Source organism: Equus quagga, chromosome 9, assembly GCF_021613505.1.
Source record: "Equus quagga isolate Etosha38 chromosome 9, UCLA_HA_Equagga_1.0, whole genome shotgun sequence".
Lineage (NCBI taxonomy): Eukaryota > Metazoa > Chordata > Mammalia > Perissodactyla > Equidae > Equus > Equus quagga.
Genome location: NC_060275.1, coordinates 59131534 through 59145585, shown reverse-complemented (window position 1 = coordinate 59145585; position 14052 = coordinate 59131534). Strand labels below are relative to the sequence as shown.

At 45.7% G+C, this 14052-nt stretch overlaps 1 long non-coding RNA gene across 1 annotated transcript; it reads left to right on the top strand.

The window, feature by feature from the left end:
• The first annotated feature begins 206 nt into the window (after positions 1–206).
• On the top strand, positions 207–9008 carry LOC124244971 (uncharacterized). The gene is made up of 3 exons (XR_006890158.1): positions 207–301; positions 475–604; positions 8208–9008. It is a non-coding gene; the product is annotated as an uncharacterized LOC124244971 (long non-coding RNA).
• Positions 9009–14052: the final 5044 nt, after the last annotated feature.

Below are 14052 nucleotides of genomic sequence, written 5' to 3'. Positions count from 1 at the left end.
ACTTTACTGGGTGGCGTCTAGTTCCTGACCTCCCCTCTCCAGTGGCATTGTCCTCCTCATCACCTCTGCCCCCAGCCCTCCCAGTCTCTTCCTGAAGGTTGTCACCATCAGGACAGAAACATTGAGGAATCTTGACTGCACGTATCTACTTGGCAGTCACGGCTTCCTATCATTTCATTTCAGAAATAGCCTCTGTTGCCGTAACTTTTGACCCTAACTCTTCCAACCACGAAGTTGATGACTTCTCACTAAGAATAACTTCGTTTTCTGGTTTCTTCATGCAGGCTTGGCCCCACCGTCCGTGAGTATAATCCCTGCTTGGCCACTACGCTTACCTCTGTTTCTTCCCCTCTCTGTCTCCATCTAGCGAACACCAGCCCTCTCTGGGCTCACAGGGAAGGTTCCAGCCCAGGGACGGTCTGGAAAACACAGCAGCCTTTAGGGGCTCGAGTGTTCCCCTTTGTTTTCGTTTAGGACCCTTCCAGTATCGCATTCAAGGTGATCATGTGAACGAAAGACCAAACCACTCCGACTGAAGGAAGTGAACCTGTGCTGGCCTCTTGGCCGTCGTTGGGACGTCTGGGGCTGGGTCGAGACTTTTCTGGTAAGGTATTGGTGTGCCCATTATTAGTCATTCTGGGAAGTGGGTATTTGGAAATGAGGCGAGCCTGGGCCTTGGCAAGGAGGGACTTGCTCTCTGCTCTCTGGCCCAGGACCAAGAACAGAGAGCCAGGGCGGCTGGGGTGGTGACGGACTTGCCTGTGCTCTTGTGGAACGGGGTCTCTTCCCTCGGCGGAGACGTGGTGGCAGAGCCCTGGAGGGTCCTTGCAGCCTCAGCGCGTGTCTGTGCTCTGGCCGCAGCTCTGGCAGTGAGAGGAACGCCAGGAGAGCAGGGCCCCTTCCCTGCCCCAGGGGCGTGTGGCTCAGGTGACACCTCTCAGCTCAGCCGCAGTAGCATTCCCGGCTTGCAAGCAGATGGTGAAGAATGGCGGTTTTCCTGCGGGACACCCTCAGGCTTCTTCCTTCATCCTGTGAGGAGTTGCTGGGTGCCTCTCAGCCCTCTGCCGGGAAGGGCAGTGCAGCAGGCCTGGGGCACTGACACCAGCAAGGAGGGAAGAGCAGGGGACACTCCGTATGTGTCCCTCTCCTGGGAGGTGGCAACGGTGAGGTCAGGGGGGATTGGGGACTGGCTGGCGGACCCCCATGTGTCCCTGTGAGCATGCAGGGAGCGAGCCCCAGGGAAAGCCACTGGTGCTTGGTGCTTGACTTCATGATCCCATGAGGAAGAGGCCTTGGACTCAATTTGAAAATTGGGTCAAATTCATACAATTATAGTTATACGTAAATTGTATTGGTTTAAAATAGAATCATCTTGTTGATGTTTTTAGGATGATAAGGCTTCCGTTCCCCCAGGAAGAGCCAAGTCACCAACCAAGAGCGAGCCTCGCGGTGGCCGTTTCAGGGGCATTGGGGGCACGCCCTCCCCGCCACCGATCGCTGAGGACGCCCCTCCGCTGCTTCGCTCTGTGTCCTTAAAACGTCGGCTACTGGGTGAAATCGCTTTTCTTATGAAATTTTCTACAATATCTCCACCCCAATATTTTAACCACTGTGACGTGTCTGAGAAGGGAGCCACAAGCGTTTGTTAGTTCAAGTAACCCCTATGCTTGGAGTGTCTTTTAGGCTAAAACTAGGTAAATAACTGTATTTGGCTTCCTAACCTCCAAAGCCTTACCGATTTTATTGTGGCAAAATGGCACTGCTGGATTTTAGGGTCAAGGAAGCAGGGTTCCTGGCAGTGCCGATGTGTCACTCCGCATCAGGGGCCCCGCAGGTGACCTCACAGGGGCGTCTAGGTGGTCGGTGGGGCTGGGGCTTCGTTCCACAGAAGGAATTGGGCTAATGGCTTTTCTAAGATGATTTGGCACTCCAAAAACGTTTTGTTTTAATTTGACACCTCCAACACCCTGTCCCTCAGACCCTTTCATTTTTCTTAAAGTTCTGATAATCACCTAAAATACATACTTTTCACTTTTCATATGTAATCTAAGGCTGGTGAGCTGGCGAAACGAATTGATGCAAAATTTGATTCTGCCACCAGGTGGCAGTGTGGTCTCATGTCATGTGTCTGATGTCTTTCTGGACCCCGGAAAACCGAGTCGGTTTATCCTTTCTGTACCGATATGTGAATTCCTTCAAAAAAGCCACATCTTAAACAAAATCAAGCTATTATGTTTTTATTCAAGCTGTTATAATCACCAGAAGGAAGCGTTTGTTTTGATTCTGAAGATAGATATAAAATTTCTCCCTCCTCTCAGAATACATCAGATAGTTGGTGTAAAGTTTGTTTTTCCTTTATAAAATTGGGATAATTAAAGCGATAAGGTAGGTAAACCCTTGTAGTATCTTTGATGAAAAGATATACAGAATAATACCTTTAATTTCATTACTAACCTTCATCTGTGTGACTTATTTTGTTGCAAGCATTAGTTTCTTATAATGCCTTATAATTGCATAAGATGTTGCGTGTGTGTGTCTGGCCCGTAACTCAAATGTTGAAAATCTTTTTGATTTAGTGATTGAAATGGTTAAGTTCTGGGTTCCGTATAAACCCCCGGCCCAGGTGAACGTTTAATTGGCGCGGCCCATCCGCCAACTGTCAACTGGAGCCTCTGGCCAAGGGGAAAGCAAAGCTTGCACAGGGCTTAGAAATAGCAGTAATTTAAAAAGCAAAAACCCCTAAGTTCTTTTTATTGTTAGAAACGATTCATAACTGTCTTTGAGTTTACTGTTTTGGAGCTCTAACGAGAGTCATTTTGTTAACTTTCTCACTTTTGGAACTCAGTTTAGCTTGGGCTGCTCTCCGCCCCGGCCGGGCTGCGTGCATGGATCTGTCTTAAGACCCACGCGCCTGGGCTTCAACACGCCACCCTCATGACCAGCGCAGTGAGGACGAAGAAGATGCTTAGCTTTGACAAGAACCCTTCTTTCTGAGGGTCTGAACCTGGAAAAAAGGGTGCCCAGTCTGGGCCAGATAATAGCCATGGGGGTAGAGGAAGGGGTGAGTGCGCAGGTTAGCAATTATGCGGGTGGGTCAAGGGTGGAACCACCACACACAGAATGAGCGTCTGCTCTGTGACTGTTAGTTGTCTTAGGTTAGCTCGTGCAATCCTTCATATGCTCCCCCTTTTACAGAGGATCAAACAGGTTTACCAGGTGTGGTAGGCAGAATAATGCCCCCAAAGATGCCACATCCTGATCCCCGGCAATTGTGGCTGTGTTACGGTCCACAGCAAGGGGGATAAGGTAGCAGATGGAATTAAGGTTGCTAACTGTTGACCCTGAGATGCGGACATTATCCAGATTAGCTAGGGGAGCCCACGGTCCTCACGAGGGTCCTTATAATTGGAAGAGGGAGAGCCAGTGAGATGGCAGCATGAGAAGGCCTGAGCCGAGGCTGCTGGCTTTGAACAAGGAGGAAGGGGCTCCAATCTGACGCATGTGGCGGCAACTGGAATCTGGAAAAGGCAAAGAAACAGATTCTCCTCTTTGGCCTCCAGAAGGGGCGCCACCTGCTGCCACCGTGGGTTCACCGGGGGACTCTCGTTTTGGACTTCTGACCTCCAGATTGTAAGATAATAAGTCTGTGTTGTTTAAGCTACTAAATTTGTGGTAACTCGTTCCGGGAGCCACAGGGAAGGGGTCCCCCGGTGCATTTAGATGGTGCAGGCTGTGAGGCAGTGTGGGCTTCCAGCTGAGTCACGGCTGGGAGAGCTGAGGAAACACCAGGGCTTTGTTTTACCGGTAAAGTGACATTTCTCACCATCCTCCACCTGCTAGGTGGGTGATAAAAGGAAACTCGATTTTCGTTCTGTTCCATTTGAAATCTAGTCTTAATCCAATAATTAAAAAAATGCCTTCAGGCAATGCTGTGTCTTTGTTTTTTGTGGTTCTTCACTTTTTCTTTTCTCGTTGGTCACCTGCTCTATTTTGATGGAATATGTGTGTGAGGTGACTTGGTGGCAGTGGGGTGAGGGGTTCCCAGCTCCTGTGGCGCTCAGGGCCTCGGTGGGCCTGCTGCTCTGCCCTGCTCAGCCCCCTGCAGGCAGGCCCATCTACGCCTCCAGGGAGAACCTACAGGCTGGTCCCTTCCCAGCTCTGCAGACTCTCCTCCTCCAGGATCAGCCCCGCCCTCCACAGATGCTGCCCTGGCTGGGTCCACAGCACCTGTGATCCAGGAGGGCCCTGCCTGTCCCAAGTTATTGAGCCATTAGGTGGCCTTTTGGAGGTTCCCAGGGCCCACTGACCCTCCATCCCCCCTCCGCCCCCCAAAGCCTGGTCTAGTCAGAGTGACAGGCAGGGGGTGAAATTGCTTTGAGATCTTCAACTTTGGTCCTGTAAAAACTAAAGAAAGTTGTAATGCTTTCAACAGAGAAGTCTGTTGTTCAGGCCTCTGGTCCTGGTAAAGGGCTGGGTGCCCGCCTTCCCTTGGCCCAGGCCACCGATCTGGAGACCACAGAGGCCATGCTTTAAAGGGGCTGTTCAGAGGCTCGCTTTAGGGTTTACTATAATGTCTCTGTAGCAAAGTGTGTTGTGTCGTCCCAGCCTGTCGAGAGTGATGCTGTGGACTAGGAAGGCCCGGGGCCCTCCCCTGGGCCGGGTCTGCTGGAGGCGGCCCCCAGACATTTCCCAGACCAGAGCCCATGTTGTGGCGGGAGCAGCCCTTGTGGTGCTTGTTATGATTGCAAGACGCTCGCACCTCAGCAACAGCCATCCGAACTTTGAGAAAACAAGGCTGATTACTCACAGGTCCTGGAGGGTACACGGCACGCCTGGGCCCCACAGTGAGGTTACAGGGGGAGAGAGGAGAGAGTGCAGACCTGTGGCTCTGCCTTTATTGGGGTTGAGGGTGGGGTGCCTAGGGTTTCTCGGGTTCCTTCTTTATTGGTGACTTTAAAACACAAGAGCAGACTTTACAGTGCTAGAAGGGAAAGTGGGGTCACTCAAGAGGTCAGTTATCTGGGTCACCTAGGGCTTTCTGAAAGGGAACTTCACGGGTGGGGTGGCCTGGCTCTTTATCTACTTGTGTAGCTGGCGATGTGTTTATTTGAGGTGATGTCTTTGAAGTGGATGCCTTGGTAATCAAAAGCTAATTGTTAGGCACTTACCTACACAGAGGCTGAGCTGAGACTGCAGCCTGGGTCTCTGTCAGTAAAGAGGGGCTCCTCACACCCTGTAATGCCTGGGCAGGTGGCAGAGGCTGGAAAGTCTCCGGGTAAGGAAGTCTGGTTCTATGGCCAGCATTTGGAGGGGAAGGCCAGTGTCTCCTTCCTGTAATTAAAGGAACATCTTTCCCTTTGCCTGCTTTGGTTTACCAGGAGGAAGGGAATTACCAGTGCTCTCCAGAAGTGGCTCGTTCTGCTGAAAGCTGTCTGCAGTAGAAGGGAGAGCAAAACCGGGGCGGGGGGGGGGGGGGGGGGGTGCCACTGGGGATGTCTGCTTCTCGTTAAGTTGTGTGGGAGAGGGAGGGGCTGGGTGGAGTTCATTAGCATCATTAGATAGTTTATCCTAAGAATAAATAAATACAGTGCCTTGACCTACCTCAGTGGAAAGGAATAAAGCCTGAGGACATTTTCAATTAAAAAAATCTGATTTTAACTTTTTGGGGAATAATTTTATGTTTACTCCTTAACGTACCAATTCTAATTGTGTTCTTTGACTTCTAAAAGAACATTTTTTATTGACCATAAAGAATAAAACTCTTGGTGGCATCCAAACCATGTTCCACAAATTCAGCCTGGAAGCATCTGTAAAAAGCAAACCAACAAACCAAAAAACAGCACATAGACTTTTAGAGAATAAAACTTCACTCTTAGGAAGAAGACAGTTACTGCTGAGAATAAGGTACTTTGGAAATCCAAGCAGGACTTTCAGTGAGCTTGTGCCAAGCCAGGATGGTGGAGCTCTTGTGGGGTTGGTCTGGCTGGAGTGCTGAGTGATGCTTGCCCACCCCACATGTGTCCCCCTTCTTTACTGACTGAACCCCGCTTTTGTTTGGAGTGGTGTTTGCCCACTAAAAGAATGACATTCCTTGGCCTCCTTTGTAGTAGGTGGAGGGTCACGTGATACTGTCCTGAATAATGAGCAGTGAGTGGAAGACCGCCAGAAGCTTCTGGGCTGCTCTACTTCCTTATTTTGGCTTCCACTACTTTTTCTTGATGTTGCTTTCCCTTTTTTCCAGATTGAAATGTATTTTGTTGGCTTTACCGCTCGTAGCCATCTTGAGACCATGAAGCAAGGACTAAGAGAGTCACAGAACTCTCAGCCCCGATGTATTTGAGCTGCTGAACTAATGCCAGTTGACCTACTCCTGGATCCCACGTGACACGAGAAGAAAAATAACAACCCTAATTTATTTAAGTGACTTGTGGTCAAATTTTCTGCATTTCTAATTTATGCATTTCACCAATATGAATATAATTACACTTCTTTTATTTCTCTTATTGAAACACTTCAGCCGCCATGTGTCCATATTTGCAGGAAGTCCAGTCTCTTCCTCTTCAGGTCTCCTCTCTGTCACTCTCCCCACTCCTCCCAATTGACCAAAGGGATCCATCCTGCTTCCAAAACCCAGGCAGAGAGAACTGGAAACCTGATCGCCACTTTCAAAGTCTACTGCTCACCATGTGATGTTGCTGTTGTTGAAAAGTGTCCCTGAGCAGTCTAATACTTTATAATCTGCTTTGGCTACAGCCTTTTGTTTTAAAAAAAATTATCTGGAAATGTCATTATTTCACCTATGCTCTTGAAGGCTATTTTTGCTAAGTATCCAGTTCTAGGTTTGCAGTAATTTTCTTTGGGTCCTTTAGAAGTGTCGTTCCATTGTCTTTGGCTTGCGCTGTTTCTGTAAGAAGTCAGCCATCAGTTTGTTTATTGCTCCTTTAAAGGGGTTTGTCTGTTCAGGCTTCTTTAAGGTGCTCCTGTTGTCTTTGGATTTTAGCTGTTTTACAATGATGCAATGAGATGTGGGTTTTGCTGTTGTTTGTTCATTCTGTTTGGGGCTTGAAAGACTTCTTGACTTTGGGACTTGATATTTTTCAACAGTTTTGGAAAATTTTTCACCATTATCTCTTCTAATATAGCCTTACCTAAATTCTTTCTTCTCCCCTAATGAGTTTCCAATTATTTATATATTAAACTTCTTATTGTATCCTCTCTGTACCTTATCCTCTCTTTTGTGTTTTACTTTCTTTGTCTTTCTGTACTTTATTCCTGGATATTTTCTTCCAATCTGCCTTTTCCTTTACCATTTCTCTCTTCAGCTATGTCTAATCTGTGGTTGAACCTACATACTGAGTTCTTAATTTTGATTGCTGCATTTTTCAGTTCTAGAATTTCCTTTTAAAAAGTTTCTAGTTATCTGATAAAATTTAAAATGTTATCTCTTGTCTCTTCGTACATATTAAAGATAGCTATTTTAAATCCTGTGCCTTATACCTCAATTTTCTGGAATCCAAAGGGTGAGTTTCTGTTTTGTTGCTTTTCTTGTTTTCTAGTATGGTTGGTTGTTTTAATTTTAATGCCAAACATTGTATATGAAAAAGGCTAAATAATTTGAGCCCTAGAATGATTTTATCATCTTACAAAGAGGATACAAATCAATATGCCCTTCGTACATTCTGTACAATTAGAATTATCAGAGAGTTTTAAAAACTACTGTTGCTTGGATTCCGTACTCAAAGATTATGACTCACTGGGTCTGGAGTTGGGCCTGGACATCAATATTTTGCAAAGGCTCCCCAAGTGACTCTAATGAGTACCAGGATTGAGACTTGCCCCAACATAAAATATACTAAAGATAGTACAGAAAGGGAAAATAACAGCTTAATCACCTAATCTCACTTACGAATATAGCTGCAATAATGTTAATATATAGATTTAAAGTGTTATCAAAAATAATGAACTTTGACTAAATAGACTTTATTGCAGCAACTCATAAATGATTCCCTCAGAAAATTTATGAGCATAATTTATGACATTATGTTTCCTATGGAGAAAACTTATAGGAACATATCAATAGATGTTGAAATTTTAACAACCAAATAAAAACTTTTAATAGGTACGGAAAGAAATTGCTAAGCTGTAATGAAGCCTGTTTGGTAGATGTTAATAACGCTTACCAATATCTGGTTTCTGTCTCCTTCCAGGCATACAGATGGTTATACTTCCCAGTCCCCTAGCAGCTCCCTTGGCGGAGTCGTGCGAGTGGTTTTGGCTAATGGGCTGTGCTGCAGCGTGGGAGAGCGGGTGTGAGAACACTGAGTGCTCTCCTCTTCCACCGTGGTGACCCGGGAGGCTTTGTGTTGTCATGGCAGAGCCGCAGGATTGAAACGGCCTATGTTGTGTCACTTCATGGAGAACAACACCCTGGCGGTCGTCCAGACCCACAGCTGGCTTTGTGGGAGTTGGAAATGGATGTGTGAAGCCACTGAGGTTGTGGAGTTGTTTGTTACCACAGCATAACCTTTCTTGACCAGAGCTTGTTGGAAAAGTTTTCCTGTGAAGGGCTAGATAGTAAATATTTTAGACGATACAGGTCATATGGTCTCTGTCACAACTACTCCACACTTCCATTGAGCAAAAAGCAACCACAGATAATACATAAATGAACAAGCATGGCTGTGTTCCAGTAAATCTTTATTTACAAAAATGGGTGGCAGATCTGGCCCCTGGACCATAGTTTGCTGACCTCTGTTCTTGATTAATACTTTGGCCTATGCCTGTCTTATTACAAATAAAATTCTAAATAATAAAATCCTAAAACATTTCAATTACAAAGAGAAACAAGCAGGGTTGTCCACTATTGCCACTTAATAACACTATTTTAGAAGGTGTAGTTAATGCAATATGATGTAAAATTGAAATAATTGGTCTAAATATTGGAAAATAATTTTTTTTGCTGATGACATAATCATATACTCAGAAAATCTGAGAAACACTAGTAAAAATGATTGGGATTTATAGGTCAATTTGGTAAGATGACTGAATAAAATATAAATACATATATATATGTATATATATGATAAAGTAGTTGACTTTTGTATATCTCTCCGCCCAGGAGCAAACCCCTACATGGTAATGAAATGGAATGTATTTACAATAGCAGTAAAAATCACATAATGAAATGATTAGGAGTAAGTTTAACAGAAAAGATATAGTATCTATATGAAGAATAACAGAATCTAAACACATGGAAAGACATCCCATGATGGAAAGATTCAATGTCATAAGAATATCAGCATTTCCAAAGTTATATTTAGAAAACAAAATGAGAATGGCAAAAGAATTTTTGAAAAATGGGAATATGTGTGACTTGACTAATCAAATATTAAAATGCACTATAAAAATCAACAATAAGAAATTATGGTATTGGGAGTAGGAAGGAGGGGGAAAAGAGAAAAAGCCAAAAAAAAAAAAAAAAGAAACAAAATCCAACAAACAAAGCAAATGCAGAGATATAGAAAGAAAGGTTTCCTGCCTTTACCATTGTGTAGGATCCAATTAGGTCACCTCACATGTGTGTGTGGTTGTAGGTGTGCATGTGTGTCTGCATAAAAGTTTCTATGAAAGCATAATTGCCAAATTGTTGGTGTTTATCTCTGGATAGTGGACTTTCAAGTGAATTTTTGTTTTTTCGTTGTACTTTTAGGTGTTACTAATGTATTGGCGATATATTATTCATTTAGTCAGAAAAAATATAAAGGTTTTAAAAATTATAAACCAAAAAATAACAGAAGAAGTGAAGCCATAAAGATGCCACATATGGCAATAGTGCCTTAATTCCTCTTTAAATGCAGATGGCAGGGATGGCTAGGGCCCCCTGCACTTTCCTGCAAAGCCCTTATCGGGTGAGCCCTGCTCATCACCTGATCAGGCTGTCTGCCCTTCTGGACGAGGTGTCTCTAGTAGTGAAACAAGGTGGGGACTTGAGCAGCTGGAAGAATGTGCCCTAATCGAGGGCGACCAGGAAAGCAGTTAAGGCAAGAGACTGATCTTTGAGTTCACCAGGACCACAGAATTGCTAATTCTTTGTAAGAACGGGGCTGTTCTAGACCTAACCCTGGTAAGTCTGTCAGAGGGAGAATTGCTGACCTCTCGCTTGCAGGATGGTCTTGCCAATGCAGGGGGTGCCATGCCAGGGAGGGGCGTGTGCGTGAGGACTAGCGGCGGTGGCGTTGCAGCCAGCTCTCCAAAACTGGAAGAGAGGAACTCTTTGACGCATCTCATTTCTTTCTCACTGAAAGTTCAAAGTCTTAAAATTCAAAATGTTAAAACGTTAGAGATGTAAATTTGTCCAAATTTTGTTTCCTCATGGGTAAAGCATGTTGAATCCTGCTCTTGATACAGAATTCAATTCAGTAAGCATGTACTGAAAAGTTAATGTTTTAAAATTTCCACTTCCGTTATGTCACTCACTTTTGAAAACCTTTCACTCATTCTTCCTGTGACAGTAGATCCATTTTTTTCCTCCCTGCTTTCTGACGCTCTCTGTAACCACGCGACCCACTGTCTGCACAGTTGTCTTCCTCAGTGGGAATTTTCTGTTAGTCAAACTTCATGGTTTCCCATGCTTGGCTGTTTATGCTTATCCTCAATTCTGTGCCTTTCCACAGCCATTCTTCCATTCCGGCGTACAGCACACTGGGAAAGGGCAAGGCATTGGGGGCTGAGGGCTTGGGCTCAAATCTAGCGCTTTCTGTGTGACCGTGAGCGGTATCCCCAGGCTCCGTAAACCTCAGTTTTCTCATCTGTACGATGAGGTTCCATCAGTAGCCACTTCACTGGGTAGCTAGAGGGATTAGATATGCTGTTCGTAAAGCACTTCACTCACAGCCTGACATTGGTTAACACACTTGGGAATTCTAGGTGACTTCCAACGCATCACCTTTGCGAGGGATTTTCTAGGGAATCTAAGTTATTTTTAGGCGTTATTTGAGTATGAACCAGATATTGCTGAATTTCTTTTCCAAGATCTTATGTCAATATGCACACCTACCCGTTCCCATTTCTTTTTTTTTTTTTTAAGATTTTATTTTTTCCTTTTTCTCCCCAAAGCCGCCCAGTACATAGTTGTATATTCTTCGTTGTGGGTCCTTCTAGTTGTGGCATGTGGGACGCTGCCTCAGCGTGGTTTGATGAGCAGTGCCATGTCCATGCCCAGGATTCGAACCAACGAAACACTGGGCCGCTTGCAGCGGAGCGCGCGAACTTAACCACTCGGCCACGGGGCCAGCCCCCCGTTCCCATTTCTTTACGTCCTTGCCATTGCTTGGTACCGTCAGATCAGGCCTACCCAGGGCACAGTACAAATCGCCCTATACTAAGTATTTACACATTTAAAAGTTATGAATCAAGATAATAAGCGTCTAAGTAAAATATGAACATCTACTCTTCCTCTGACAGACATACCTTGATGTTGACCTGGAAAACTCGATTTGAGCTTAAATTCTCAGATTCCGTGGAGTCCAATGTCAGCATGTGACAGGGTGGGGAGTAGGCCTCGTCCTTGGCCTCTTCCTGTCCTCCCACCCCCAGCTACCCCTGCGCAGCTAGATCTCTTGCATGCAGCTGTGTGGGTCCCAGCCCTAGAGTACACCAGGCCTAGGGGAATTGTGGTCTTCCCTCAGGAGGACTACCCCAGGGAAGGGCTCTGTGTGGGTCCTAGGAGCAGACTTCTCCTGTGGGTAGGGTGGTACAGGGCTCTGTGTAGCCCGAGGTGTGGGACATAGCATCCGATGAGCACATCCATTGGCCCCGAAGACTTTTCTCCTGGTGTGGCTGGAGGAGGGCCAGAGTGAGACCTTCTCTGAAGTGACCCTAAGAGCTGTGGTACTGGGCAGAGTTAGGGCTTTTGTCCACCTGAGGGTGTAAAACAGCATCTCATTGTTTTCGTTTGCATAGTCCTGATTATTAGTGAGGTTGAGAACTTCTTCATATGCTTGTGGATTTTTCTACTGAGTCGATGTTTTCCTTGTTGATTGGGTCTCTACATGTTTTGAATACATACAAACGCTTTGTCTCTTAATAAGCATTGCCAATTTCTTTTCTCAAGCTGGACGTTATCTTTTGACAGTCATTTTAAATTTGATGAGGTCAAAGTTATCATATTTTTCCTTGTGAGTTTTGCTTAAGAAATCCTCTCTTTCTGAGGTCGTAAAAAATGTTATTCTCAGGGCTGGCCCCGTGGCCGAGTGGTTAAGTTCGCGCGCTCTGCTGCAGGCGGCCCAGTGTTTCATTGGTTCGAATCCTGGGCGCGGACATGGCACTGCTCATCAAACTACGCTGAGGCAGTGTCCCACATGCCACAACTAGAAGGACCCACAACGAAGAATATACAACTATGTGCTGGGGGGCTTTGGGAAGAAAAAGGAAAAAGTAAAATCTTAAAAAAAAAAACGTTATTCTCTATTTTGTCTAAAGATTTTTTTTTTCACATTTGGATCTTTAATCTATCCAGAATTTATCTAAGGCCTTTACATGGATTTTCTCTGTGAGTTAGGCACTATTATTTGCTAGTAGTCAGATGATTTGAAGGCTCAGAACGTTTAGATGACTTGCTCAAGTCACACAGCTAGTAAGGGCAGAGCCAGGACTAGAGTTTGGGTTGCAATGCGCCAGGATGCACACAGGCTTTTAAAGCTGTGGGATTCATAGTGAGGACAACCAAGCAAGTAAGGATGCTGGGAACTTTGATTATACAGCCAGGTCTCATGGACAAACAGGTAGGCCATGCAGGTGGGACTCATGGAGACTGCAACACAGCTTGGGAATTGCATTTTATCTACTTAACAACACCTATATAGTGCTTTTTACATGCCAGTAACTGCTCTAAGCATTTCATAAATATTAACTCCTTTAATTTTAATAACAACCCTATGAGGTAGGTATTATTATTTGTCCATTTTACAGATGGGAAAATTGAGGCATAATGAAATAAGTTGCCCAAGGTCACACAGCCCATTGGTGGCACAGCAGGCTTTGCGCCGAGGTCATCTTGTTCCCAGTCTGGGTTCTTGTCACAGCAGTGCCAGGGTGCAGGGCAGCCCTGGGACTGGATGTGCTGGGCCCTTACCCCATGCTTCAGAGCTTCACCTTTTGCTCACTCACTCTGTTCCTGCCGTGGCTGCTCTGCAGTCCACAGCGGCCTCTCTCCCTGTGTCTTAAGGGCCATCGTCCCCAAAGAGAAGACGTGATTGGTTCAGCTAGTCGTCATCCATTAGAGGCATCTCTCTCAGCCAGAGCCCCTGGGACTCTGCTAGTTAATAGGTCAACTGTGTTTAGGTGAGGTCCCCTAACCTCTGTGGTCTAGCCAGCTGTGGTCATGGTGGTGGAGTTCCGAGGTCCAGCTCATGGCACCCACTGTGGGAGGAGGATAGGGAGGTGGCACTTCTCTCAGAGTGGGGCTGTAGGCAGGGCAGGCTTTCAGAGTGTAATCAATTGGTCTTTAGTACCCAGGTGTGAGCGAAGCCCAGGGCTGAGTGCCAGCTCTTGAAGCATATATAAAACTGGAATGAGGACCCCTATCTCACAGGGTTGTTGTCAAGATCAATGAGATGATACGTATGCATATATATGTGCACGGTAGGCTCTTGTGGGACGCTGTTGGCTGACCCGACATCCAACCTCTAGCCACCTCTTCCTTGCTTTTACTATGATGTCTATACAAGCAGAGTATTTGTTTCCCACCCTCCGTTGGAGATAGGAGCTGGGAGTGGCCACGTGACACAGATCTGGCCAATAAAACCTAGAAGTGTGCTGCATCGCCCGTTTCTCCTTCCCTTCTTGCTGTCTTTACCACACACTTGGGTGGAGCTGCAGTGCCATCTTACCCCCAGGAGGGAAAGGCCAAGAGGACTCCAGCAATGTCGCCTATGATATCATTGAGTTGCAAAGCAATACCAGCACTTGCCTACCTTGAGACTTCTTGTTATAGGAAAAAATCATAAACTCCTATTTTTCTAGGCAACTGTTAGCTAACACCTGCCTTGTGTC